Source organism: Triticum urartu, unplaced genomic scaffold, assembly GCF_056163025.1.
Source record: "Triticum urartu cultivar PI428250 unplaced genomic scaffold, HENAU_Tu73 scaffold1, whole genome shotgun sequence".
NCBI classification, from domain to species: domain Eukaryota; kingdom Viridiplantae; phylum Streptophyta; class Magnoliopsida; order Poales; family Poaceae; genus Triticum; species Triticum urartu.
Window position 1 is genome coordinate 1,875,318 of NW_028259461.1, and position 23,544 is coordinate 1,898,861.

Sequence of the window (23,544 nt, forward strand, 5' to 3'; positions counted from 1 at the left end):
AATTAAAAAGGAATGCAACACGAGGACTTCACCCATCCTAGTACTACTCTCGCCCAAGCACGCTTAACTTCGGAGTTCTGATGGGATCCGGTGCTTTAGTGCTGGTATGATCGCATCCGACATGTTACCCCGGCTTCATCCCTTATGCTTCCCACTCCCACGTCCGCTGCAAAGACGGCTATACATTCTTACTACCATTACAACCGTCGCCTACTAATGGATAATGCCCTATACTACTTAACTCTCTCGCTCAACTACCGAAGACGAGTTTAACCACTATTTCCACCCCTCCCTCTATACCGCAGCAACACGTATTTTACACCCCCTTTCACAATGCGCTTTTCGCGCCCCAACTCTCCCTAGCGCGTGACTAACGAGCTCCGAGCTAAAACATATCGCAAATGTCAAAAATATGATGACAGGCTTAATATATATCACGCACGTGCGTTCTGTTCCTCACGTACGTACAAAATAATTAAAAAGGGAATGCAACACGAGGACTTCACCCATCCTAGTACTACTCTCGCCCAAGCACGCTTAACTTCGGAGTTCTGATGGGATCCGGTGCTTTAGTGCTGGTATGATCGCATCCGACATGTTACCCCCGGCTTCATCCCTTATGCTTCCCACTCCCACGTCCGCTGCAAAGACGGCTATACATTCTTACTACCATTACAACCGTCGCCTACTAATGGATAATGCCCTATACTACTTACTCTCTCGCTCAACTACGAAGACGAGTTTACCACTATTTCCACCCCTCCCTCTATACCGCAGCAACACGTATTTTACACCCCTTTCACAACGCGCTTTTCGCGCCCCAACTCTCCCTAGCCGCGTGACTAACGAGCTCCGAGCTAAAACATATCGCAAATGTCAAAAATATGATGGCAGGCTTAATATATATCACGCACGTGCGTTCTGTTCCTCACGTACGTACAAAAATAATTAAAAAGGGAATGCAACACGAGGACTTCACCCATCCTAGTACTACTCTCGCCCAAGCACGCTTAACTTCGGAGTTCTGATGGGATCCGGTGCTTTAGTGCTGGTATGATCGCATCCGACATGTTACCCCCGGCTTCATCCCTTATGCTTCCCACTCCCACGTCCGCTGCAAAGACGGCTATACATTCTTACTACCATTACAACCGTCGCCTACTAATGGATAATGCCCTATACTACTTACTCTCTCGCTCAACTACGAAGACGAGTTTACCACTATTTCCACCCCTCCCTCTATACCGCAGCAACACGTATTTTACACCCCTTTCACAACGCGCTTTTCGCGCCCCAACTCTCCCTAGCCGCGTGACTAACGAGCTCCGAGCTAAAACATATCGCAAATGTCAAAAATATGATGACAGGCTTAATATATATCACGCACGTGCGTTCTGTTCCTCACGTACGTACAAAAATAATTAAAAAGGGAATGCAACACGAGGACTTCCAGAGGTCACCATCCTAGTACTACTCTCGCCCAAGCACGCTTAACTTCGGAGTTCTGATGGGATCCGGTGCTTTAGTGCTGGTATGATCGCATCCGACATGTTACCCCCCGGCTTCATCCCTTATGCTTCCCACTCCCACGTCCGCTGCAAAGACGGCTATACATTCTTACTACCATTACAACCGTCGCCTACTAATGGATAATGCCCTATACTACTTACTCTCTCGCTCAACTACGAAGACGAGTTTACCACTATTTCCACCCCCTCCCTCTATACCGCAGCAACACGTATTTTACACCCCTTTCACAACGCGCTTTTCGCGCCCCAACCACTCTCCCTAGCCGCGTGACTAACGAGCTCCGAGCTAAAACATATCGCAAATGTCAAAAATATGATGACAGGCTTAATATATATCACGCACGTGCGTCTGTTCCTCACGTACGTACAAAAATAATTAAAAAGGGAATGCAACACGAGGACTTCCCAGGAGGTCACCCATCCTAGTACTACTCTCGCCCAAGCACGCTTAACTTCGGAGTTCTGATGGGATCCGGTGCTTTAGTGCTGGTATGATCGCATCCGACATGTTACCCCCCGGCTTCATCCCTTATGCTTCCCACTCCCACGTCCGCTGCAAAGACGGCTATACATTCTTACTACCATTACAACCGTCGCCTACTAATGGATAATGCCCTATACTACTTACTCTCTCGCTCAACTACGAAGACGAGTTTACCACTATTTCCACCCCTCCCTCTATACCGCAGCAACACGTATTTTACACCCCTTTCACAACGCGCTTTTCGCGCCCCAACTCTCCCTAGCCGCGTGACTAACGAGCTCCGAGCTAAAACATATCGCAAATGTCAAAAATATGATGGCAGGCTTAATATATATCACGCACGTGCGTTCTGTTCCTCACGTACGTACAAAAATAATTAAAAAGGGAATGCAACACGAGGACTTCACCCATCCTAGTACTACTCTCGCCCAAGCACGCTTAACTTCGGAGTTCTGATGGGATCCGGTGCTTTAGTGCTGGTATGATCGCATCCGACATGTTACCCCCGGCTTCATCCCTTATGCTTCCCACTCCACGTCCGCTGCAAAGACGGCTATACATTCTTACTACCATTACAACCGTCGCCTACTAATGGATAATGCCCTATACTACTTACTCTCTCGCTCAACTACGAAGACGAGTTTACCACTATTTCCACCCCTCCCTCTATACCGCAGCAACACGTATTTTACACCCTTTCACAACGCGCTTTTCGCGCCCCCAACTCTCCCTAGCCGCGTGACTAACGAGCTCCGAGCTAAAACATATCGCAAATGTCAAAAATATGATGGCAGGCTTAATATATATCACGCACGTGCGTTCTGTTCCTCACGTACGTACAAAAATAATTAAAAAGGGAATGCAACACGAGGACTTCCAGGAGGTCACCATCCTAGTACTACTCTCGCCCAAGCACGCTTAACTTCGGAGTTCTGATGGGATCCGGTGCTTTAGTGCTGGTATGATCGCATCCGACATGTTACCCCCGGCTTCATCCCTTATGCTTCCACTCCCACGTCCGCTGCAAAGACGGCTATACATTCTTACTACCATTACAACCGTCGCCTACTAATGGATAATGCCCTATACTACTTACTCTCTCGCTCAACTACGAAGACGAGTTTACCACTATTTCCACCCCTCCCTCTATACCGCAGCAACACGTATTTTACACCCCTTTCACAACGCGCTTTTCGCGCCCCAACTCTCCCTAGCCGCGTGACTAACGAGCTCCGAGCTAAAACATATCGCAAATGTCAAAAATATGATGGCAGGCTTAATATATATCACGCACGTGCGTTCTGTTCCTCACGTACGTACAAAAATAATTAAAAAGGGAATGCAACACGAGGACTTCCCAGGAGGTCACCCATCCTAGTACTACTCTCGCCCAAGCACGCTTAACTTCGGAGTTCTGATGGGATCCGGTGCTTTAGTGCTGGTATGATCGCATCCGACATGTTACCCCCGGCTTCATCCCTTATGCTTCCCACTCCCACGTCCGCTGCAAAGACGGCTATACATTCTTACTACCATTACAACCGTCGCCTACTAATGGATAATGCCCTATACTACTTACTCTCTCGCTCAACTACGAAGACGAGTTTACCACTATTTCCACCCCTCCCTCTATACCGCAGCAACACGTATTTTACACCCCTTTCACAACGCGCTTTTCGCGGCCCCAACTCTCCCTAGCCGCGTGACTAACGAGCTCCGAGCTAAAACATATCGCAAATGTCAAAAATATGATGGCAGGCTTAATATATATCACGCACGTGCGTTCTGTTCCTCACGTACGTACAAAAATAATTAAAAGGGAATGCAACACGAGGACTTCCCAGGAGGTCACCCATCCTAGTACTACTCTCGCCCAAGCACGCTTAACTTCGGAGTTCTGATGGATCCGGTGCTTTAAGTGCTGGTATGATCGCATCCGACATGTTACCCCCGGCTTCATCCCTTATGCTTCCCACTCCCACGTCCGCTGCAAAGACGGCTATACATTCTTACTACCATTACAACCGTCGCCTACTAATGGATAATGCCCTATACTACTTACTCTCTCGCTCAACTACGAAGACGAGTTTACCACTATTTCACCCCTCCCTCTATACCGCAGCAACACGTATTTTACACCCCTTTCACAACGCGCTTTTCGCGCCCCAACTCTCCCTAGCCGCGTGACTAACGAGCTCCGAGCTAAAACATATCGCAAATGTCAAAAATATGATGCAGGCTTAATATATATCACGCACGTGCGTTCTGTTCCTCACGTACGTACAAAAATAATTAAAAAGGGAATGCAACACGAGGACTTCCCAGGAGGTCACCCATCCTAGTACTACTCTCGCCCAAGCACGCTTAACTTCGGAGTTCTGATGGGATCCGGTGCTTTAGTGCTGGTATGATCGCATCCGACATGTTACCCCCGGCTTCATCCCTTATGCTTCCACTCCCACGTCCGCTGCAAAGACGGCTATACATTCTTACTACCATTACAACCGTCGCCTACTAATGGATAATGCCCTATACTACTTACTCTCTCGCTCAACTACGAAGACGAGTTTACCACTATTTCCACCCCTCCCTCTATACCGCAGCAACACGTATTTTACACCCCTTTCACAACGCGCTTTTCGCGCCCCAACTCTCCCTAGCCGCGTGACTAACGAGCTCCGAGCTAAAACATATCGCAAATGTCAAAAATATGATGGCAGGCTTAATATATATCACGCACGTGCGTTCTGTTCCTCACGTACGTACAAAAATAATTAAAAAGGGAATGCAACACGAGGACTTCCCAGGAGGTCACCCATCCTAGTACTACTCTCGCCCAAGCACGCTTAACTTCGGAGTTCTGATGGGATCCGGTGCTTTAGTGCTGGTATGATCGCATCCGACATGTTACCCCCGGCTTCATCCCTTATGCTTCCCACTCCCACGTCCGCTGCAAAGACGGCTATACATTCTTACTACCATTACAACCGTCGCCTACTAATGGATAATGCCCCTATACTACTTACTCTCTCGCTCAACTACGAAGACGAGTTTACCACTATTTCCACCCTCCCTCTATACGCAGCAACACGTATTTTACACCCCTTTCACAACGCGCTTTTCGCGCCCCAACTCTCCCTAGCCGCGTGACTAACGAGCTCCGAGCTAAAACATATCGCAAATGTCAAAATATGATGGCAGGCTTAATATATATCACGCACGTGCGTTCTGTTCCTCACGTACGTACAAAAATAATTAAAAAGGGAATGCAACACGAGGACTTCCCAGGAGGTCACCCATCCTAGTACTACTCTCGCCCAAGCACGCTTAACTTCGGAGTTCTGATGGGATCCGGTGCTTTAGTGCTGGTATGATCGCATCCGACATGTTACCCCCGGCTTCATCCCTTATGCTTCCCACTCCCACGTCCGCTGCAAAGACGGCTATACATTCTTACTACCATTACAACCGTCGCCTACTAATGGATAATGCCCTATACTACTTACTCTCTCGCTCAACTACGAAGACGAGTTTACCACTATTTCCACCCCTCCTCTATACCGCAGCAACACGTATTTTACACCCCTTTCACAACGCGCTTTTCGCGCCCCAACTCTCCCTAGCCGCGTGACTAACGAGCTCCGAGCTAAAACATATCGCAAATGTCAAAAATATGATGGCAGGCTTAATATATATCACGCACGTGCGTTCTGTTCCTCACGTACGTACAAAAATAATTAAAAAGGGAATGCAACACGAGGACTTCCCAGGAGGTCACCCATCCTAGTACTACTCTCGCCCAAGCACGCTTAACTTCGGAGTTCTGATGGGATCCGGTGCTTTAGTGCTGGTATGATCGCATCCGACATGTTACCCCGGCTTCATCCCTTATGCTTCCCACTCCCACGTCCGCTGCAAAGACGGCTATACATTCTTACTACCATTACAACCGTCGCCTACTAATGGATAATGCCCCTATACTACTTACTCTCTCGCTCAACTACGAAGACGAGTTTACCACTATTTCCACCCCTCCCTCTATACCGCAGCAACACGTATTTTACACCCCTTTCACAACGCGCTTTTCGCGCCCCAACTCTCCCCTAGCCGCGTGACTAACGAGCTCCGAGCTAAAACATATCGCAAATGTCAAAAATATGATGGCAGGCTTAATATATATCACGCACGTGCGTTCTGTTCCTCACGTACGTACAAAAATAATTAAAAGGGAATGCAACACGAGGACTTCCCAGGAGGTCACCCATCCTAGTACTACTCTCGCCCAAGCACGCTTAACTTCGGAGTTCTGATGGGATCCGGTGCTTTAGTGCTGGTATGATCGCATCCGACATGTTACCCCCGGCTTCATCCCTTATGCTTCCCACTCCCACGTCCGCTGCAAAGACGGCTATACATTCTTACTACCATTACAACCGTCGCCTACTAATGGATAATGCCCTATACTACTTACTCTCTCGCTCAACTACGAAGACGAGTTTACACTATTTCCACCCCTCCCTCTATACCGCAGCAACACGTATTTTACACCCCTTTCACAACGCGCTTTTCGCGCCCCAACTCTCCCTAGCCGCGTGACTAACGAGCTCCGAGCTAAAACATATCGCAAATGTCAAAAATATGATGGCAGGCTTAATATATATCACGCACGTGCGTTCTGTTCCTCACGTACGTACAAAAATAATTAAAAAGGGAATGCAACACGAGGACTTCCCAGGAGGTCACCCATCCTAGTACTACTCTCGCCCAAGCACGCTTAACTTCGGAGTTCTGATGGATCCGGTGCTTTAGTGCTGGTATGATCGCATCCGACATGTTACCCCCGGCTTCATCCCTTATGCTTCCCACTCCCACGTCCGCTGCAAAGACGGCTATACATTCTTACTACCATTACAACCGTCGCCTACTAATGGATAATGCCCTATACTACTTACTCTCTCTCGCTCAACTACGAAGACGAGTTTACACTATTTCCACCCTCCCTCTATACCGCAGCAACACGTATTTTACACCCCTTTCACAACGCGCTTTTCGCGCCCCAACTCTCCCTAGCCGCGTGACTAACGAGCTCCGAGCTAAAACATATCGCAAATGTCAAAAATATGATGGCAGGCTTAATATATATCACGCACGTGCGTTCTGTTCCTCACGTACGTACAAAAATAATTAAAAAGGGAATGCAACACGAGGACTTCCCAGGAGGTCACCCATCCTAGTACTACTCTCGCCCAAGCACGCTTAACTTCGGAGTTCTGATGGGATCCGGTGCTTTAGTGCTGGTATGATCGCATCCGACATGTTACCCCGGCTTCATCCCTTATGCTTCCCACTCCCACGTCGCTGCAAGACGGCTATACATTCTTACTACCATTACAACCGTCGCCTACTAATGGATAATGCCCTATACTACTTACTCTCTCGCTCAACTACGAAGACGAGTTTACCACTATTTCCACCCCTCCCTCTATACCGCAGCAACACGTATTTTACACCCCTTTCACAACGCGCTTTTCGCGCCCCAACTCTCCCTAGCCGCGTGACTAACGAGCTCCGAGCTAAAACATATCGCAAATGTCAAAAATATGATGGCAGGCTTAATATATATCACGCACGTGCGTTCTGTTCCTCACGTACGTACAAAAATAATTAAAAAGGGAATGCAACACGAGGACTTCCAGGAGGTCACCCATCCTAGTACTACTCTCGCCCAAGCACGCTTAACTTCGGAGTTCTGATGGGATCCGGTGCTTTAGTGCTGGTATGATCGCATCCGACATGTTACCCCCGGCTTCATCCCTTATGCTTCCCACTCCACGTCCGCTGCAAAGACGCTATACATTCTTACTACCATTACAACCGTCGCCTACTAATGGATAATGCCCTATACTACTTACTCTCTCGCTCAACTACGAAGACGAGTTTACCACTATTTCCACCCCTCCCTCTATACCGCAGCAACACGTATTTTACACCCCTTTCACAACGCGCTTTTCGCGCCCCAACTCTCCCTAGCCGCGTGACTAACGAGCTCCGAGCTAAAACATATCGCAAATGTCAAAAATATGATGGCAGGCTTAATATATATCACGCACGTGCGTTCTGTTCCTCACGTACGTACAAAAATAATTAAAAAGGGAATGCAACACGAGGACTTCCCAGGAGGTCACCCATCCTAGTACTACTCTCGCCCAAGCACGCTTAACTTCGGAGTTCTGATGGGATCCGGTGCTTTAGTGCTGGTATGATCGCATCCGACATGTTACCCCCGGCTTCATCCCTTATGCTTCCCACTCCCACGTCCGCTGCAAAGACGGCTATACATTCTTACTACCATTACAACCGTCGCCTACTAATGGATAATGCCCTATACTACTTACTCTCTCGCTCAACTACGAAGACGAGTTTACCACTATTTCCACCCCTCCCTCTATACCGCAGCAACACGTATTTTACACCCCTTTCACAACGCGCTTTTCGCGCCCCAACTCTCCCTAGCCGCGTGACTAACGAGCTCCGAGCTAAAACATATCGCAAATGTCAAAATATGATGGCAGGCTTAATATATATCACGCACGTGCGTTCTGTTCCTCACGTACGTACAAAAATAATTAAAAAGGGAATGCAACACGAGGACTTCCCAGGAGGTCACCCATCCTAGTACTACTCTCGCCCAAGCACGCTTAACTTCGGAGTTCTGATGGGATCCGGTGCTTTAGTGCTGGTATGATCGCATCCGACATGTTACCCCCGGCTTCATCCCTTATGCTTCCCACTCCCACGTCCGCTGCAAAGACGGCTATACATTCTTACTACCATTACAACCGTCGCCTACTAATGGATAATGCCCTATACTACTTACTCTCTCGCTCAACTACGAAGACGAGTTTACCACTATTTCCACCCCTCCCTCTATACCGCAGCAACACGTATTTTACACCCCTTTCACAACGCGCTTTTCGCGCCCCAACTCTCCCTAGCCGCGTGACTAACGAGCTCCGAGCTAAAACATATCGCAAATGTCAAAAATATGATGACAGGCTTAATATATATCACGCACGTGCGTTCTGTTCCTCACGTACGTACAAAAATAATTAAAAAGGGAATGCAACACGAGGACTTCACCCCATCCTAGTACTACTCTCGCCCAAGCACGCTTAACTTCGGAGTTCTGATGGGATCCGGTGCTTTAGTGCTGGTATGATCGCATCCGACATGTTACCCCCGGCTTCATCCCTTATGCTTCCCACTCCCACGTCCGCTGCAAAGACGGCTATACATTCTTACTACCATTACAACCGTCGCCTACTAATGGATAATGCCCTATACTACTTACTCTCTCGCTCAACTACGAAGACGAGTTTACCACTATTTCCACCCCTCCCTCTATACCGCAGCACGTAATTTTACACCCCTTTCACAACGCGCTTTTCGCGCCCCAACTCTCCCTAGCCGCGTGACTAACGAGCTCCGAGCTAAAACATATCGCAAATGTCAAAAATATGATGACAGGCTTAATATATATCACGCACGTGCGTTCTGTTCCTCACGTACGTACAAAAATAATTAAAAAGGGAATGCAACACGAGGACTTCACCCATCCTAGTACTACTCTCGCCCAAGCACGCTTAACTTCGGAGTTCTGATGGGATCCGGTGCTTTAGTGCTGTATGATCGCATCCGACATGTTACCCCCGGCTTCATCCCTTATGCTTCCCACTCCCACGTCCGCTGCAAAGACGGCTATACATTCTTACTACCATTACAACCGTCGCCTACTAATGGATAATGCCCTATACTACTTACTCTCTCGCTCAACTACGAAGACGAGTTTACCACTATTTCCACCCCTCCCTCTATACCGCAGCAACACGTATTTTACACCCCTTTCACAACGCGCTTTTCGCGCCCCAACTCTCCCTAGCCGCGTGACTAACGAGCTCCGAGCTAAAACATATCGCAAATGTCAAAAATATGATGACAGGCTTAATATATATCACGCACGTGCGTTCTGTTCCTCACGTACGTACAAAAATAATTAAAAAGGGAATGCAACACGAGGACTTCACCCATCCTAGTACTACTCTCGCCCAAGCACGCTTAACTTCGGAGTTCTGATGGGATCCGGTGCTTTAGTGCTGGTATGATCGCATCCGACATGTTACCCCCGGCTTCATCCCTTATGCTTCCCACTCCCACGTCCGCTGCAAAGACGGCTATACATTCTTACTACCATTACAACCGTCGCCTACTAATGGATAATGCCCTATACTACTTACTCTCTCGCTCAACTACGAAGACGAGTTTACCACTATTTCCACCCCTCCCTCTATACCGCAGCAACACGTATTTTACACCCCTTTCACAACGCGCTTTTCGCGCCCCAACTCTCCCTAGCCGCGTGACTAACGAGCTCCGAGCTAAACATATCGCAAATGTCAAAAATATGATGACAGGCTTAATATATATCACGCACGTGCGTTCTGTTCCTCACGTACGTACAAAAATAATTAAAAAGGGAATGCAACACGAGGACTTCACCCATCCTAGTACTACTCTCGCCCAAGCACGCTTAACTTCGGAGTTCTGATGGGATCCGGTGCTTTAGTGCTGGTATGATCGCATCCGACATGTTACCCCCGGCTTCATCCCTTATGCTTCCCACTCCCACGTCCGCTGCAAAGACGGCTATACATTCTTACTACCATTACAACCGTCGCCTACTAATGGATAATGCCCTATACTACTTACTCTCTCGCTCAACTACGAAGACGAGTTTACCACTATTTCCACCCCTCCCTCTATACCGCAGCAACACGTATTTTACACCCCTTTCACAACGCGCTTTTCGCGCCCCAACTCTCCCTAGCCGCGTGACTAACGAGCTCCGAGCTAAAACATATCGCAAATGTCAAAAATATGATGACAGGCTTAATATATATCACGCACGTGCGTTCTGTTCCTCACGTACGTACAAAAATAATTAAAAAGGGAATGCAACACGAGGACTTCACCCATCCTAGTACTACTCTCGCCCAAGCACGCTTAACTTCGGAGTTCTGATGGGATCCGGTGCTTTAGTGCTGGTATGATCGCATCCGACATGTTACCCCCGGCTTCATCCCTTATGCTTCCCACTCCCACGTCCGCTGCAAAGACGGCTATACATTCTTACTACCATTACAACCGTCGCCTACTAATGGATAATGCCCTATACTACTTACTCTCTCGCTCAACTACGAAGACGAGTTTACCACTATTTCCACCCCTCCCTCTATACCGCAGCAACACGTATTTTACACCCCTTTCACAACGCGCTTTTCGCGCCCCAACTCTCCCTAGCCGCGTGACTAACGAGCTCCGAGCTAAAACATATCGCAAATGTCAAAAATATGATGACAGGCTTAATATATATCACGCACGTGCGTTCTGTTCCTCACGTACGTACAAAAATAATTAAAAAGGGAATGCAACACGAGGACTTCACCCATCCTAGTACTACTCTCGCCCAAGCACGCTTAACTTCGGAGTTCTGATGGGATCCGGTGCTTTAGTGCTGGTATGATCGCATCCGACATGTTACCCCCGGCTTCATCCCTTATGCTTCCCACTCCCACGTCCGCTGCAAAGACGGCTATACATTCTTACTACCATTACAACCGTCGCCTACTAATGGATAATGCCCTATACTACTTACTCTCTCGCTCAACTACGAAGACGAGTTTACCACTATTTCCACCCCTCCCTCTATACCGCAGCAACACGTATTTTACACCCCTTTCACAACGCGCTTTTCGCGCCCCAACTCTCCCTAGCCGCGTGACTAACGAGCTCCGAGCTAAAACATATCGCAAATGTCAAAAATATGATGACAGGCTTAATATATATCACGCACGTGCGTTCTGTTCCTCACGTACGTACAAAAATAATTAAAAAGGGAATGCAACACGAGGACTTCACCCATCCTAGTACTACTCTCGCCCAAGCACGCTTAACTTCGGAGTTCTGATGGGATCCGGTGCTTTAGTGCTGGTATGATCGCATCCGACATGTTACCCCCGGCTTCATCCCTTATGCTTCCACACTCCCACGTCCGCTGCAAAGACGGCTATACATTCTTACTACCATTACAACCGTCGCCTACTAATGGATAATGCCCTATACTACTTACTCTCTCGCTCAACTACGAAGACGAGTTTACCACTATTTCCACCCCTCCCTCTATACCGCAGCAACACGTATTTTACACCCCTTTCACAACGCGCTTTTCGCGCCCCAACTCTCCCTAGCCGCGTGACTAACGAGCTCCGAGCTAAAACATATCGCAAATGTCAAAAATATGATGACAGGCTTAATATATATCACGCACGTGCGTTCTGTTCCTCACGTACGTACAAAAATAATTAAAAAGGGAATGCAACACGAGGACTTCACCCATCCTAGTACTACTCTCGCCCAAGCACGCTTAACTTCGGAGTTCTGATGGGATCCGGTGCTTTAGTGCTGGTATGATCGCATCCGACATGTTACCCCCCGGCTCATCCCTTATGCTTCCCACTCCCACGTCCGCTGCAAAGACGGCTATACATTCTTACTACCATTACAACCGTCGCCTACTAATGGATAATGCCCTATACTACTTACTCTCTCGCTCAACTACGAAGACGAGTTTACCACTATTTCCACCCCTCCCTCTATACCGCAGCAACACGTATTTTACACCCCTTTCACAACGCGCTTTTCGCGCCCCAACTCTCCTAGCCGCGTGACTAACGAGCTCCGAGCTAAAACATATCGCAAATGTCAAAAATATGATGACAGGCTTAATATATATCACGCACGTGCGTTCTGTTCCTCACGTACGTACAAAAATAATTAAAAAGGGAATGCAACACGAGGACTTCACCCATCCTAGTACTACTCTCGCCCAAGCACGCTTAACTTCGGAGTTCTGATGGGATCCGGTGCTTTAGTGCTGGTATGATCGCATCCGACATGTTACCCCCGGCTTCATCCCTTATGCTTCCCACTCCCACGTCCGCTGCAAAGACGGCTATACATTCTTACTACCATTACAACCGTCGCCTACTAATGGATAATGCCCTATACTACTTACTCTCTCGCTCAACTACGAAGACGAGTTTACCACTATTTCCACCCCTCCCCTCTATACCGCAGCAACACGTATTTTACACCCTTTCACAACGCGCTTTTCGCGCCCCAACTCTCCTAGCCGCGTGACTAACGAGCTCCGAGCTAAAACATATCGCAAATGTCAAAAATATGATGACAGGCTTAATATATATCACGCACGTGCGTTCTGTTCCTCACGTACGTACAAAAATAATTAAAAAGGGAATGCAACACGAGGACTTCACCCATCCTAGTACTACTCTCGCCCAAGCACGCTTAACTTCGGAGTTCTGATGGGATCCGGTGCTTTAGTGCTGGTATGATCGCATCCGACATGTTACCCCCGGCTTCATCCCTTATGCTTCCCACTCCCACGTCCGCTGCAAAGACGGCTATACATTCTTACTACCATTACAACCGTCGCCTACTAATGGATAATGCCCTATACTACTTACTCTCTCGCTCAACTACGAAGACGAGTTTACCACTATTTCCACCCCTCCCTCTATACCGCAGCAAACACGTATTTTACACCCCTTTCACAACGCGCTTTTCGCGCCCCAACTCTCCCTAGCCGCGTGACTAACGAGCTCCGAGCTAAAACATATCGCAAATGTCAAAAATATGATGACAGGCTTAATATATATCACGCACGTGCGTTCTGTTCCTCACGTACGTACAAAAATAATTAAAAAGGGAATGCAACACGAGGACTTCACCCATCCTAGTACTACTCTCGCCCAAGCACGCTTAACTTCGGAGTTCTGATGGGATCCGGTGCTTTAGTGCTGGTATGATCGCATCCGACATGTTACCCCCGGCTTCATCCCTTATGCTTCCCACTCCCACGTCCGCTGCAAAGACGGCTATACATTCTTACTACCATTACAACCGTCGCCTACTAATGGATAATGCCCTATACTACTTACTCTCTCGCTCAACTACGAAGACGAGTTTACCACTATTTCCACCCCTCCCTCTATACCGCAGCAACACGTATTTTACACCCCTTTCACAACGCGCTTTTCGCGCCCCAACTCTCCCTAGCCGCGTGACTAACGAGCTCCGAGCTAAAACATATCGCAAATGTCAAAAATATGATGACAGGCTTAATATATATCACGCACGTGCGTTCTGTTCCTCACGTACGTACAAAAATAATTAAAAAGGAATGCAACACGAGGACTTCACCCATCCTAGTACTACTCTCGCCCAAGCACGCTTAACTTCGGAGTTCTGATGGGATCCGGTGCTTTAGTGCTGGTATGATCGCATCCGACATGTTACCCCCGGCTTCATCCCTTATGCTTCCACTCCCACGTCCGCTGCAAAGACGGCTATACATTCTTACTACCATTACAACCGTCGCCTACTAATGGATAATGCCCTATACTACTTACTCTCTCGCTCAACTACGAAGACGAGTTTACCACTATTTCCACCCCTCCCTCTATACCGCAGCAACACGTATTTTACACCCCTTTCACAACGCGCTTTTCGCGCCCCAACTCTCCCTAGCCGCGTGACTAACGAGCTCCGAGCTAAAACATATCGCAAATGTCAAAAATATGATGACAGGCTTAATATATATCACGCACGTGCGTTCTGTTCCTCACGTACGTACAAAAATAATTAAAAAGGGAATGCAACACGAGGACTTCACCCATCCTAGTACTACTCTCGCCCAAGCACGCTTAACTTCGGAGTTCTGATGGGATCCGGTGCTTTAGTGCTGGTATGATCGCATCCGACATGTTACCCCCGGCTTCATCCCTTATGCTTCCCACTCCCACGTCCGCTGCAAAGACGGCTATACAATTCTTACTACCATTACAACCGTCGCCTACTAATGGATAATGCCCTATACTACTTACTCTCTCGCTCAACTACGAAGACGAGTTTACCACTATTTCCACCCCTCCCTCTATACCGCAGCAACACGGTATTTTACACCCCTTTCACAACGCGCTTTTCGCGCCCCAACTCTCCCTAGCCGCGTGACTAACGAGCTCCGAGCTAAAACATATCGCAAATGTCAAAAATATGATGACAGGCTTAATATATATCACGCACGTGCGTTCTGTTCCTCACGTACGTACAAAAATAATTAAAAAGGGAATGCAACACGAGGACTTCACCCATCCTAGTACTACTCTCGCCCAAGCACAGCTTAACTTCGGAGTTCTGATGGGATCCGGTGCTTTAGTGCTGGTATGATCGCATCCGACATGTTACCCCCGGCTTCATCCCTTATGCTTCCCACTCCCACGTCCGCTGCAAAGACGGCTATACATTCTTACTACCATTACAACCGTCGCCTACTAATGGATAATGCCCTATACTACTTACTCTCTCGCTCAACTACGAAGACGAGTTTACCACTATTTCCACCCCTCCCTCTATACCGCAGCAACACGTATTTTACACCCCTTTCACAACGCGCTTTTCGCGCCCCAACTCTCCCTAGCCGCGTGACTAACGAGCTCCGAGCTAAAACATATCGCAAATGTCAAAAATATGATGACAGGCTTAATATATATCACGCACGTGCGTTCTGTTCCTCACGTACGTACAAAAATAATTAAAAAGGGAATGCAACACGAGGACTTCACCCATCCTAGTACTACTCTCGCCAAGCACGCTTAACTTCGGAGTTCTGATGGGATCCGGTGCTTTTAGTGCTGGTATGATCGCATCCGACATGTTACCCCCGGCTTCATCCCTTATGCTTCCCACTCCCACGTCCGCTGCAAAGACGGCTATACATTCTTACTACCATTACAACCGTCGCCTACTAATGGATAATGCCCTATACTACTTACTCTCTCGCTCAACTACGAAGACGAGTTTACCACTATTTCCACCCCTCCCTCTATACCGCAGCAACACGTATTTTACACCCCTTTCACAACGCGCTTTTCGCGCCCCAACTCTCCCTAGCCGCGTGACTAACGAGCTCCGAGCTAAAACATATCGCAAATGTCAAAAATATGATGACAGGCTTAATATATATCACGCACGAGCGTTCTGTTCCTCACGTACGTACAAAAATAATTAAAAAGGGAATGCAACACGAGGACTTCACCCATCCTAGTACTACTCTCGCCCAAGCACGCTTAACTTCGGAGTTCTGATGGGATCCGGTGCTTTAGTGCTGGTATGATCGCATCCGACATGTTACCCCCGGCTTCATCCCTTATGCTTCCCACTCCCACGTCCGCTGCAAAGACGGCTATACATTCTTACTACCATTACAACCGTCGCCTACTAATGGATAATGCCCTATACTACTTACTCTCTCGCTCAACTACGAAGACGAGTTTACCACTATTTCCACCCCTCCCTCTATACCGCAGCAACACGTATTTTACACCCCTTTCACAACGCGCTTTTCGCGCCCCAACTCTCCCTAGCCGCGTGACTAACGAGCTCCGAGCTAAAACATATCGCAAATGTCAAAAATATGATGACAGGCTTAATATATATCACGCACGTGCGTTCTGTTCCTCACGTACGTACAAAAATAATTAAAAAGGGAATGCAACACGAGGACTTCACCCATCCTAGTACTACTCTCGCCCAAGCACGCTTAACTTCGGAGTTCTGATGGGATCCGGTGCTTTAGTGCTGGTATGATCGCATCCGACATGTTACCCCCGGCTTCATCCCTTATGCTTCCCACTCCCACGTCCGCTGCAAAGACGGCTATACATTCTTACTACCATTACAACCGTCGCCTACTAATGGATAATGCCCTATACTACTTACTCTCTCGCTCAACTACGAAGACGAGTTTACCACTATTTCCACCCCTCCCTCTATACCGCAGCAACACGTATTTTACACCCTTTCACAACGCGCTTTTCGCGCCCCAACTCTCCCTAGCCGCGTGACTAACGAGCTCCGAGCTAAAACATATCGCAAATGTCAAAATATGATGACAGGCTTAATATATATCACGCACGTGCGTTCTGTTCCTCACGTACGTACAAAAATAATTAAAAAGGGAATGCAACACGAGGACTTCACCCATCCTAGTACTACTCTCGCCCAAGCACGCTTAACTTCGAGTTCTGATGGGATCCGGTGCTTTAGTGCTGGTATGATCGCATCCGACATGTTACCCCCGGCTTCATCCCTTATGCTTCCCACTCCCACGTCCGCTGCAAAGACGGCTATACATTCTTACTACCATTACAACCGTCGCCTACTAATGGATAATGCCCTATACTACTTACTCTCTCGCTCAACTACGAAGACGAGTTTACCACTATTTCCACCCCTCCCTCTATACCGCAGCAACACGTATTTTACACCCCTTTCACAACGCGCTTTTCGCGCCCCCAACTCTCCCTAGCCGCGTGACTAACGAGCTCCGAGCTAAAACATATCGCAAATGTCAAAAATATGATGACAGGCTTAATATATATCACGCACGTGCGTTCTGTTCCTCACGTACGTACAAAATAATTAAAAAGGGATGCAACACGAGGACTTCACCCATCCTAGTACTACTCTCGCCCAAGCACGCTTAACTTCGGAGTTCTGATGGGATCCGGTGCTTTAGTGCTGGTATGATCGCATCCGACATGTTACCCCCGGCTTCATCCCTTATGCTTCCCACTCCCACGTCCGCTGCAAAGACGGCTATACATTCTTACTACCATTACAACCGTCGCCTACTAATGGATAATGCCCTATACTACTTACTCTCTCGCTCAACTACGAAGACGAGTTTACCACTATTTCCACCCCTCCCTCTATACCGCAGCAACACGTATTTTACACCCCTTTCACAACGCGCTTTTCGCGCCCCAACTCTCCTAGCCGCGTGACTAACGAGCTCCGAGCTAAAACATATCGCAAATGTCAAAAATATGATGACAGGCTTAATATATATCACGCACGTGCGTTCTGTTCCTCACGTACGTACAAAATAATTAAAAAGGGAATGCAACACGAGGACTTCACCCATCCTAGTACTACTCTCGCCAAGCACGCTTAACTTCGGAGTTCTGATGGGATCGGTGCTTTAGTGCTGGTATGATCGCATCCGACATGTTACCCCCGGCTTCATCCCTTATGCTTCCCACTCCCACGTCCGCTGCAAAGACGGCTATACATTCTTACTACCATTACAACCGTCGCCTACTAATGGATAATGCCCTATACTACTTACTCTCTCGCTCAACTACGAAGACGAGTTTACCACTATTTCCACCCCTCCCTCTATACCGCAGCAACACGTATTTTACACCCCTTTCACAACGCGCTTTTCGCGGCCCCAACTCTCCCTAGCCGCGTGACTAACGAGCTCCGAGCTAAAACATATCGCAAATGTCAAAAATATGATGACAGGCTTAATATATATCACGCACGTGCGTTCTGTTCCTCACGTACGTACAAAAATAATTAAAAAGGGAATGCAACACGAGGACTTCACCCATCCTAGTACTACTCTCGCCCAAGCACGCTTAACTTCGGAGTTCTGATGGGATCCGGTGCTTTAGTGCTGGTATGATCGCATCCGACATGTTACCCCCGGCTTCATCCCTTATGCTTCCCACTCCCACGTCCGCTGCAAAGACGGCTATACATTCTTACTACCATTACAACCGTCGCCTACTAATGGATAATGCCCTATACTACGTACTCTCTCGCTCAACTACGAAGACGAGTTTACCACTATTTCCACCCCTCCCTCTATACCGCAGCAACACGTACGTGTTGCTGCGGTATAGAGGGAGGGTGGAAATAGTGTAACTCGTCTCGTAGTTGAGCGAGAGAGTAAGTAGTATAGGGCATTATCGCATTAGTAGGCGACGGTTGTAATGGTAGTAAGAATGTATAGCGTCTTTGCAGCGGACGTGGGAGTGGGAAGCATAAGGGATGAAGACGGGGGGGTAACATGTCGGATGCGATCCATAACCAGGCACTAAAGCACCGGATCCCATCAGAACTCCGAAGTTAAGCGTGCTTTGGGCGAGAGTAGTACTAGGATGGGTGAAGTCCTCGTGTTGCATTCCTTTTTAATTATTTTTTGTACGTACGTGAGGAACAGAACGGCACGTGCCGTGATATATATTAAGCCTGTCATCATATTTTTTGACATTTGCGATATGTTTTTAGCTCGGAGCTCGTTAGTCACGCGGCTAGGGAGAGTTGGGGCGCGAAAAGCGCGTTGTGAAAGGGGTGTAAAATACGTGTTGCTGCGGTATAGAGGGAGGGGTGGAATAGTGGTAAACTCGTCTTCGTAGTAGTGAGCGAGAGAGTAAGTAGTATAGGGCATTATCCATTAGTAGGCGACGGTTGTAATGGTAGTAAGAATGTATAGCCGTCTTTGCAGCGGACGTGGGAGTGGGAAGCATAAGGGATGAAGCCGGGGGTAACATGTCGGATGCGATCATACCAGCACTAAAGCACCGGATCCCATCAGAACTCCGAAGTTAAGCGTGCTTGGGCGAGAGTAGTACTAGGATGGGTGAAGTCCTCGGGTTGCATTCCCTTTTTAATTATTTATGTACGTACGTGAGGAACAGAACGCACGTGCGTGATATATATTAAGCCTGTCATCATATTTTTGACATTTGCGATATGTTTTAGCTGGCAGCTCGTTAGTCACGCGGCTAGGGAGAGTTGGGGCGCGAAAAGCGCGGTTGTGAAAGGGGTTGTAAAATACGTTGTTGCTGCGGTATAGAGGGAGGGTGGAAATAGTGTAAACTCGTCTTCGTAGTTGAGCGAAGAGAGGTAAGTAGTATAGGGCTTTATCCATTAGTAGGCGACGGTTGTAATGGTAGTAAGAATGTATAGCCGTCTTTGCAGCGGACCGTGGGAGTGGGAAGCATAAGGGATGAAGCCGGGGGTAACATGTCGGATGCGATCATACAGCACTAAGCACGGATCCCATCAGAACTCCGAAGTAAGCGTGCTGGGCGAGAGTAGTACTAGGATGGGTGAAGTCCTCGTGTTGCATTCCCTTTTTAATATTTTTGTACGTACGTGAGGAACAGAACGCACGTGCGTGATATATATTAAGCCTGTCATCATATTTTTGACATTTGCGATATGTTTTAGCTCGGAGCTCGTTAGTCACGCGGCTAGGAGAGTTGGGGCGCGAAAAGCGCGTTGTGAAAGGGGTGTAAAATACGTGTTGCTGCGGTATAGAGGGAGGGGTGGAAATAGTGGTAAACTCGTCTTCGTAGTTGAGCGAGAGAGTAAGTAGTATAGGGGCATTATCCATTAGTAGGCGACGGTTGTAATGGTAGTAAGAATGTATAGCGTCTTTGCAGCGGACGTGGGAGTGGGAAGCATAAGGGATGAAGCCGGGGGTAACATGTCGGATGCGATCATACCAGCACTAAAGCACCGGATCCCATCAGAACTCCGAAGTTAAGCGTGCTTGGGCGAGAGTAAGTACTAGGATGGGTGAAGTCCTCGTGTTGCATTCCCTTTTTAATTATTTTTGTACGTACGTGAGGAACAGAACGCACGTGCGTGATATATATTAAGCCTGTCATCATATTTTTGACATTTGCGATATGTTTTAGCTCGGAGCTCGTTAGTCACGCGGCTAGGGAGAGTTGGGGCGCGAAAAGCGCGTTGTGAAAGGGGTGTAAAATACGTGTTGCTGCGGTATAGAGGGAGGGGTGGAAATAGTGGTAAACTCGTCTTCGTAGTTGAGCGAGAGAGTAAGTAGTATAGGGCATTATCCATTAGTAGGCGACGGTTGTAATGGTAGTAAGAATGTATAGCCGTCTTTGCAGCGGACGTGGGAGTGGGAAGCATAAGGGATGAAGCCGGGGGTAACATGTCGGATGCGATCATACCAGCACTAAAGCACCGGATCCCATCAGAACTCCGAAGTTAAGCGTGCTTGGGCGAGAGTAGTACTAGGATGGGTGAAGTCCTCGTGTTGCATTCCCTTTTTAATTATTTTTGTACGTACGTGAGGAACAGAACGCACGTGCGTGATATATATTAAGCCTGTCATCATATTTTTGACATTTGCGATATGTTTTAGCTCGGAGCTCGTTAGTCACGCGGCTAGGGAGAGTTGGGGCGCGAAAAGCGCGTTGTGAAAGGGGTGTAAAATACGTGTTGCTGCGGTATAGAGGGAGGGGTGGAAATAGTGGTAAACTCGTCTTCGTAGTTGAGCGAGAGAGTAAGTAGTATAGGGCATTATCCATTAGTAGGCGACGGTTGTAATGGTAGTAAGAATGTATAGCCGTCTTTGCAGCGGACGTGGGAGTGGGAAGCATAAGGGATGAAGCCGGGGGTAACATGTCGGATGCGATCATACCAGCACTAAAGCACCGGATCCCATCAGAACTCCGAAGTTAAGCGTGCTTGGGCGAGAGTAGTACTAGGATGGGTGAAGTCCTCGTGTTGCATTCCCTTTTTAATTATTTTTGTACGTACGTGAGGAACAGAACGCACGTGCGTGATATATATTAAGCCTGTCATCATATTTTTGACATTTGCGATATGTTTTAGCTCGGAGCTCGTTAGTCACGCGGCTAGGGAGAGTTGGGGCGCGAAAAGCGCGTTGTGAAAGGGGTGTAAAATACGTGTTGCTGCGGTATAGAGGGAGGGGTGGAAATAGTGGTAAACTCGTCTTCGTAGTTGAGCGAGAGAGTAAGTAGTATAGGGCATTATCCATTAGTAGGCGACGGTTGTAATGGTAGTAAGAATGTATAGCCGTCTTTGCAGCGGACGTGGGAGTGGGAAGCATAAGGGATGAAGCCGGGGGTAACATGTCGGATGCGATCATACCAGCACTAAAGCACCGGATCCCATCAGAACTCCGAAGTTAAGCGTGCTTGGGCGAGAGTAGTACTAGGATGGGTGAAGTCCTCGTGTTGCATTCCCTTTTTAATTATTTTTGTACGTACGTGAGGAACAGAACGCACGTGCGTGATATATATTAAGCCTGTCATCATATTTTTGACATTTGCGATATGTTTTAGCTCGGAGCTCGTTAGTCACGCGGCTAGGGAGAGTTGGGGCGCGAAAAGCGCGTTGTGAAAGGGGTGTAAAATACGTGTTGCTGCGGTATAGAGGGAGGGGTGGAAATAGTGGTAAACTCGTCTTCGTAGTTGAGCGAGAGAGTAAGTAGTATAGGGCATTATCCATTAGTAGGCGACGGTTGTAATGGTAGTAAGAATGTATAGCCGTCTTTGCAGCGGACGTGGGAGTGGGAAGCATAAGGGATGAAGCCGGGGGTAACATGTCGGATGCGATCATACCAGCACTAAAGCACCGGATCCCATCAGAACTCCGAAGTTAAGCGTGCTTGGGCGAGAGTAGTACTAGGATGGGTGAAGTCCTCGTGTTGCATTCCCTTTTTAATTATTTTTGTACGTACGTGAGGAACAGAACGCACGTGCGTGATATATATTAAGCCTGTCATCATATTTTTGACATTTGCGATATGTTTTAGCTCGGAGCTCGTTAGTCACGCGGCTAGGGAGAGTTGGGGCGCGAAAAGCGCGTTGTGAAAGGGGTGTAAAATACGTGTTGCTGCGGTATAGAGGGAGGGGTGGAAATAGTGGTAAACTCGTCTTCGTAGTTGAGCGAGAGAGTAAGTAGTATAGGGCATTATCCATTAGTAGGCGACGGTTGTAATGGTAGTAAGAATGTATAGCCGTCTTTGCAGCGGACGTGGGAGTGGGAAGCATAAGGGATGAAGCCGGGGGTAACATGTCGGATGCGATCATACCAGCACTAAAGCACCGGATCCCATCAGAACTCCGAAGTTAAGCGTGCTTGGGCGAGAGTAGTACTAGGATGGGTGAAGTCCTCGTGTTGCATTCCCTTTTTAATTATTTTTGTACGTACGTGAGGAACAGAACGCACGTGCGTGATATATATTAAGCCTGTCATCATATTTTTGACATTTGCGATATGTTTTAGCTCGGAGCTCGTTAGTCACGCGGCTAGGGAGAGTTGGGGCGCGAAAAGCGCGTTGTGAAAGGGGTGTAAAATACGTGTTGCTGCGGTATAGAGGGAGGGGTGGAAATAGTGGTAAACTCGTCTTCGTAGTTGAGCGAGAGAGTAAGTAGTATAGGGCATTATCCATTAGTAGGCGACGGTTGTAATGGTAGTAAGAATGTATAGCCGTCTTTGCAGCGGACGTGGGAGTGGGAAGCATAAGGGATGAAGCCGGGGGTAACATGTCGGATGCGATCATACCAGCACTAAAGCACCGGATCCCATCAGAACTCCGAAGTTAAGCGTGCTTGGGCGAGAGTAGTACTAGGATGGGTGAAGTCCTCGTGTTGCATTCCCTTTTTAATTATTTTTGTACGTACGTGAGGAACAGAACGCACGTGCGTGATATATATTAAGCCTGTCATCATATTTTTGACATTTGCGATATGTTTT

At 47.9% G+C, this 23,544-nt stretch overlaps 15 non-coding genes and 32 pseudogenes across 15 annotated transcripts; 8 read left to right on the plus strand and 39 right to left on the minus strand.

Moving 5' to 3' along the window:
- Nucleotides 1-9: 9 nt before the first annotated feature.
- Nucleotides 10-118, minus strand: LOC147955955 (5S ribosomal RNA; annotated as a pseudogene).
- A 365-nt stretch (nucleotides 119-483) lies between these two features.
- Nucleotides 484-592, minus strand: LOC147955956 (5S ribosomal RNA; annotated as a pseudogene).
- Nucleotides 593-956: 364 nt separating this feature from the next.
- Nucleotides 957-1,065, minus strand: LOC147955957 (5S ribosomal RNA; annotated as a pseudogene).
- Nucleotides 1,066-1,429: 364 nt separating this feature from the next.
- On the minus strand, nucleotides 1,430-1,545 carry LOC147955958 (5S ribosomal RNA). The gene has a single exon (XR_015612976.1). It is a non-coding gene; the product is annotated as a 5S ribosomal RNA (ribosomal RNA).
- Nucleotides 1,546-1,913: 368 nt separating this feature from the next.
- Nucleotides 1,914-2,032, minus strand: LOC147955959 (5S ribosomal RNA). The gene has a single exon (XR_015612800.1). It is a non-coding gene; the product is annotated as a 5S ribosomal RNA (ribosomal RNA).
- A 365-nt stretch (nucleotides 2,033-2,397) lies between these two features.
- LOC147955960 (5S ribosomal RNA) lies at nucleotides 2,398-2,506 on the minus strand (annotated as a pseudogene).
- Nucleotides 2,507-2,869: 363 nt separating this feature from the next.
- LOC147955961 (5S ribosomal RNA) lies at nucleotides 2,870-2,986 on the minus strand. Its single transcript, XR_015612970.1, has one exon. It is a non-coding gene; the product is annotated as a 5S ribosomal RNA (ribosomal RNA).
- A 363-nt stretch (nucleotides 2,987-3,349) lies between these two features.
- Nucleotides 3,350-3,468, minus strand: LOC147955962 (5S ribosomal RNA). The gene has a single exon (XR_015612801.1). It is a non-coding gene; the product is annotated as a 5S ribosomal RNA (ribosomal RNA).
- A 364-nt stretch (nucleotides 3,469-3,832) lies between these two features.
- On the minus strand, nucleotides 3,833-3,951 carry LOC147955963 (5S ribosomal RNA). Its single transcript, XR_015612977.1, has one exon. It is a non-coding gene; the product is annotated as a 5S ribosomal RNA (ribosomal RNA).
- Nucleotides 3,952-4,313: 362 nt separating this feature from the next.
- Nucleotides 4,314-4,432, minus strand: LOC147955964 (5S ribosomal RNA). Its single transcript, XR_015612802.1, has one exon. It is a non-coding gene; the product is annotated as a 5S ribosomal RNA (ribosomal RNA).
- Nucleotides 4,433-4,795: 363 nt separating this feature from the next.
- Nucleotides 4,796-4,914, minus strand: LOC147955965 (5S ribosomal RNA). Its single transcript, XR_015612803.1, has one exon. It is a non-coding gene; the product is annotated as a 5S ribosomal RNA (ribosomal RNA).
- Nucleotides 4,915-5,276: 362 nt separating this feature from the next.
- On the minus strand, nucleotides 5,277-5,395 carry LOC147955966 (5S ribosomal RNA). The gene has a single exon (XR_015612804.1). It is a non-coding gene; the product is annotated as a 5S ribosomal RNA (ribosomal RNA).
- A 363-nt stretch (nucleotides 5,396-5,758) lies between these two features.
- On the minus strand, nucleotides 5,759-5,877 carry LOC147955967 (5S ribosomal RNA). The gene has a single exon (XR_015612805.1). It is a non-coding gene; the product is annotated as a 5S ribosomal RNA (ribosomal RNA).
- Nucleotides 5,878-6,241: 364 nt separating this feature from the next.
- LOC147955968 (5S ribosomal RNA) lies at nucleotides 6,242-6,360 on the minus strand. Its single transcript, XR_015612806.1, has one exon. It is a non-coding gene; the product is annotated as a 5S ribosomal RNA (ribosomal RNA).
- Nucleotides 6,361-6,723: 363 nt separating this feature from the next.
- On the minus strand, nucleotides 6,724-6,841 carry LOC147955969 (5S ribosomal RNA). Its single transcript, XR_015612957.1, has one exon. It is a non-coding gene; the product is annotated as a 5S ribosomal RNA (ribosomal RNA).
- Nucleotides 6,842-7,205: 364 nt separating this feature from the next.
- On the minus strand, nucleotides 7,206-7,324 carry LOC147955970 (5S ribosomal RNA). Its single transcript, XR_015612807.1, has one exon. It is a non-coding gene; the product is annotated as a 5S ribosomal RNA (ribosomal RNA).
- Nucleotides 7,325-7,685: 361 nt separating this feature from the next.
- On the minus strand, nucleotides 7,686-7,803 carry LOC147955971 (5S ribosomal RNA). Its single transcript, XR_015612926.1, has one exon. It is a non-coding gene; the product is annotated as a 5S ribosomal RNA (ribosomal RNA).
- A 362-nt stretch (nucleotides 7,804-8,165) lies between these two features.
- On the minus strand, nucleotides 8,166-8,284 carry LOC147955972 (5S ribosomal RNA). The gene has a single exon (XR_015612808.1). It is a non-coding gene; the product is annotated as a 5S ribosomal RNA (ribosomal RNA).
- A 363-nt stretch (nucleotides 8,285-8,647) lies between these two features.
- Nucleotides 8,648-8,766, minus strand: LOC147955973 (5S ribosomal RNA). The gene has a single exon (XR_015612810.1). It is a non-coding gene; the product is annotated as a 5S ribosomal RNA (ribosomal RNA).
- A 364-nt stretch (nucleotides 8,767-9,130) lies between these two features.
- Nucleotides 9,131-9,240, minus strand: LOC147955974 (5S ribosomal RNA; annotated as a pseudogene).
- Nucleotides 9,241-9,602: 362 nt separating this feature from the next.
- LOC147955975 (5S ribosomal RNA) lies at nucleotides 9,603-9,710 on the minus strand (annotated as a pseudogene).
- Nucleotides 9,711-10,074: 364 nt separating this feature from the next.
- Nucleotides 10,075-10,183, minus strand: LOC147955976 (5S ribosomal RNA; annotated as a pseudogene).
- A 363-nt stretch (nucleotides 10,184-10,546) lies between these two features.
- On the minus strand, nucleotides 10,547-10,655 carry LOC147955977 (5S ribosomal RNA; annotated as a pseudogene).
- Nucleotides 10,656-11,019: 364 nt separating this feature from the next.
- LOC147955978 (5S ribosomal RNA) lies at nucleotides 11,020-11,128 on the minus strand (annotated as a pseudogene).
- A 364-nt stretch (nucleotides 11,129-11,492) lies between these two features.
- Nucleotides 11,493-11,601, minus strand: LOC147955979 (5S ribosomal RNA; annotated as a pseudogene).
- A 364-nt stretch (nucleotides 11,602-11,965) lies between these two features.
- LOC147955980 (5S ribosomal RNA) lies at nucleotides 11,966-12,074 on the minus strand (annotated as a pseudogene).
- A 365-nt stretch (nucleotides 12,075-12,439) lies between these two features.
- On the minus strand, nucleotides 12,440-12,548 carry LOC147955981 (5S ribosomal RNA; annotated as a pseudogene).
- A 363-nt stretch (nucleotides 12,549-12,911) lies between these two features.
- Nucleotides 12,912-13,020, minus strand: LOC147955982 (5S ribosomal RNA; annotated as a pseudogene).
- Nucleotides 13,021-13,383: 363 nt separating this feature from the next.
- Nucleotides 13,384-13,492, minus strand: LOC147955983 (5S ribosomal RNA; annotated as a pseudogene).
- A 365-nt stretch (nucleotides 13,493-13,857) lies between these two features.
- Nucleotides 13,858-13,966, minus strand: LOC147955984 (5S ribosomal RNA; annotated as a pseudogene).
- Nucleotides 13,967-14,329: 363 nt separating this feature from the next.
- On the minus strand, nucleotides 14,330-14,438 carry LOC147955985 (5S ribosomal RNA; annotated as a pseudogene).
- A 363-nt stretch (nucleotides 14,439-14,801) lies between these two features.
- LOC147955986 (5S ribosomal RNA) lies at nucleotides 14,802-14,910 on the minus strand (annotated as a pseudogene).
- A 366-nt stretch (nucleotides 14,911-15,276) lies between these two features.
- On the minus strand, nucleotides 15,277-15,386 carry LOC147955987 (5S ribosomal RNA; annotated as a pseudogene).
- A 364-nt stretch (nucleotides 15,387-15,750) lies between these two features.
- Nucleotides 15,751-15,859, minus strand: LOC147955988 (5S ribosomal RNA; annotated as a pseudogene).
- A 364-nt stretch (nucleotides 15,860-16,223) lies between these two features.
- Nucleotides 16,224-16,332, minus strand: LOC147955989 (5S ribosomal RNA; annotated as a pseudogene).
- Nucleotides 16,333-16,696: 364 nt separating this feature from the next.
- Nucleotides 16,697-16,805, minus strand: LOC147955990 (5S ribosomal RNA; annotated as a pseudogene).
- Nucleotides 16,806-17,167: 362 nt separating this feature from the next.
- Nucleotides 17,168-17,275, minus strand: LOC147955991 (5S ribosomal RNA; annotated as a pseudogene).
- A 363-nt stretch (nucleotides 17,276-17,638) lies between these two features.
- LOC147955992 (5S ribosomal RNA) lies at nucleotides 17,639-17,747 on the minus strand (annotated as a pseudogene).
- Nucleotides 17,748-18,581: 834 nt separating this feature from the next.
- LOC147955993 (5S ribosomal RNA) lies at nucleotides 18,582-18,690 on the minus strand (annotated as a pseudogene).
- Nucleotides 18,691-19,556: 866 nt separating this feature from the next.
- LOC147955994 (5S ribosomal RNA) lies at nucleotides 19,557-19,665 on the plus strand (annotated as a pseudogene).
- An 834-nt stretch (nucleotides 19,666-20,499) lies between these two features.
- On the plus strand, nucleotides 20,500-20,609 carry LOC147955995 (5S ribosomal RNA; annotated as a pseudogene).
- Nucleotides 20,610-20,973: 364 nt separating this feature from the next.
- Nucleotides 20,974-21,082, plus strand: LOC147955996 (5S ribosomal RNA; annotated as a pseudogene).
- A 364-nt stretch (nucleotides 21,083-21,446) lies between these two features.
- LOC147955997 (5S ribosomal RNA) lies at nucleotides 21,447-21,555 on the plus strand (annotated as a pseudogene).
- A 364-nt stretch (nucleotides 21,556-21,919) lies between these two features.
- On the plus strand, nucleotides 21,920-22,028 carry LOC147955998 (5S ribosomal RNA; annotated as a pseudogene).
- Nucleotides 22,029-22,392: 364 nt separating this feature from the next.
- On the plus strand, nucleotides 22,393-22,501 carry LOC147955999 (5S ribosomal RNA; annotated as a pseudogene).
- A 364-nt stretch (nucleotides 22,502-22,865) lies between these two features.
- Nucleotides 22,866-22,974, plus strand: LOC147956000 (5S ribosomal RNA; annotated as a pseudogene).
- Nucleotides 22,975-23,338: 364 nt separating this feature from the next.
- On the plus strand, nucleotides 23,339-23,447 carry LOC147956001 (5S ribosomal RNA; annotated as a pseudogene).
- Nucleotides 23,448-23,544: the final 97 nt, after the last annotated feature.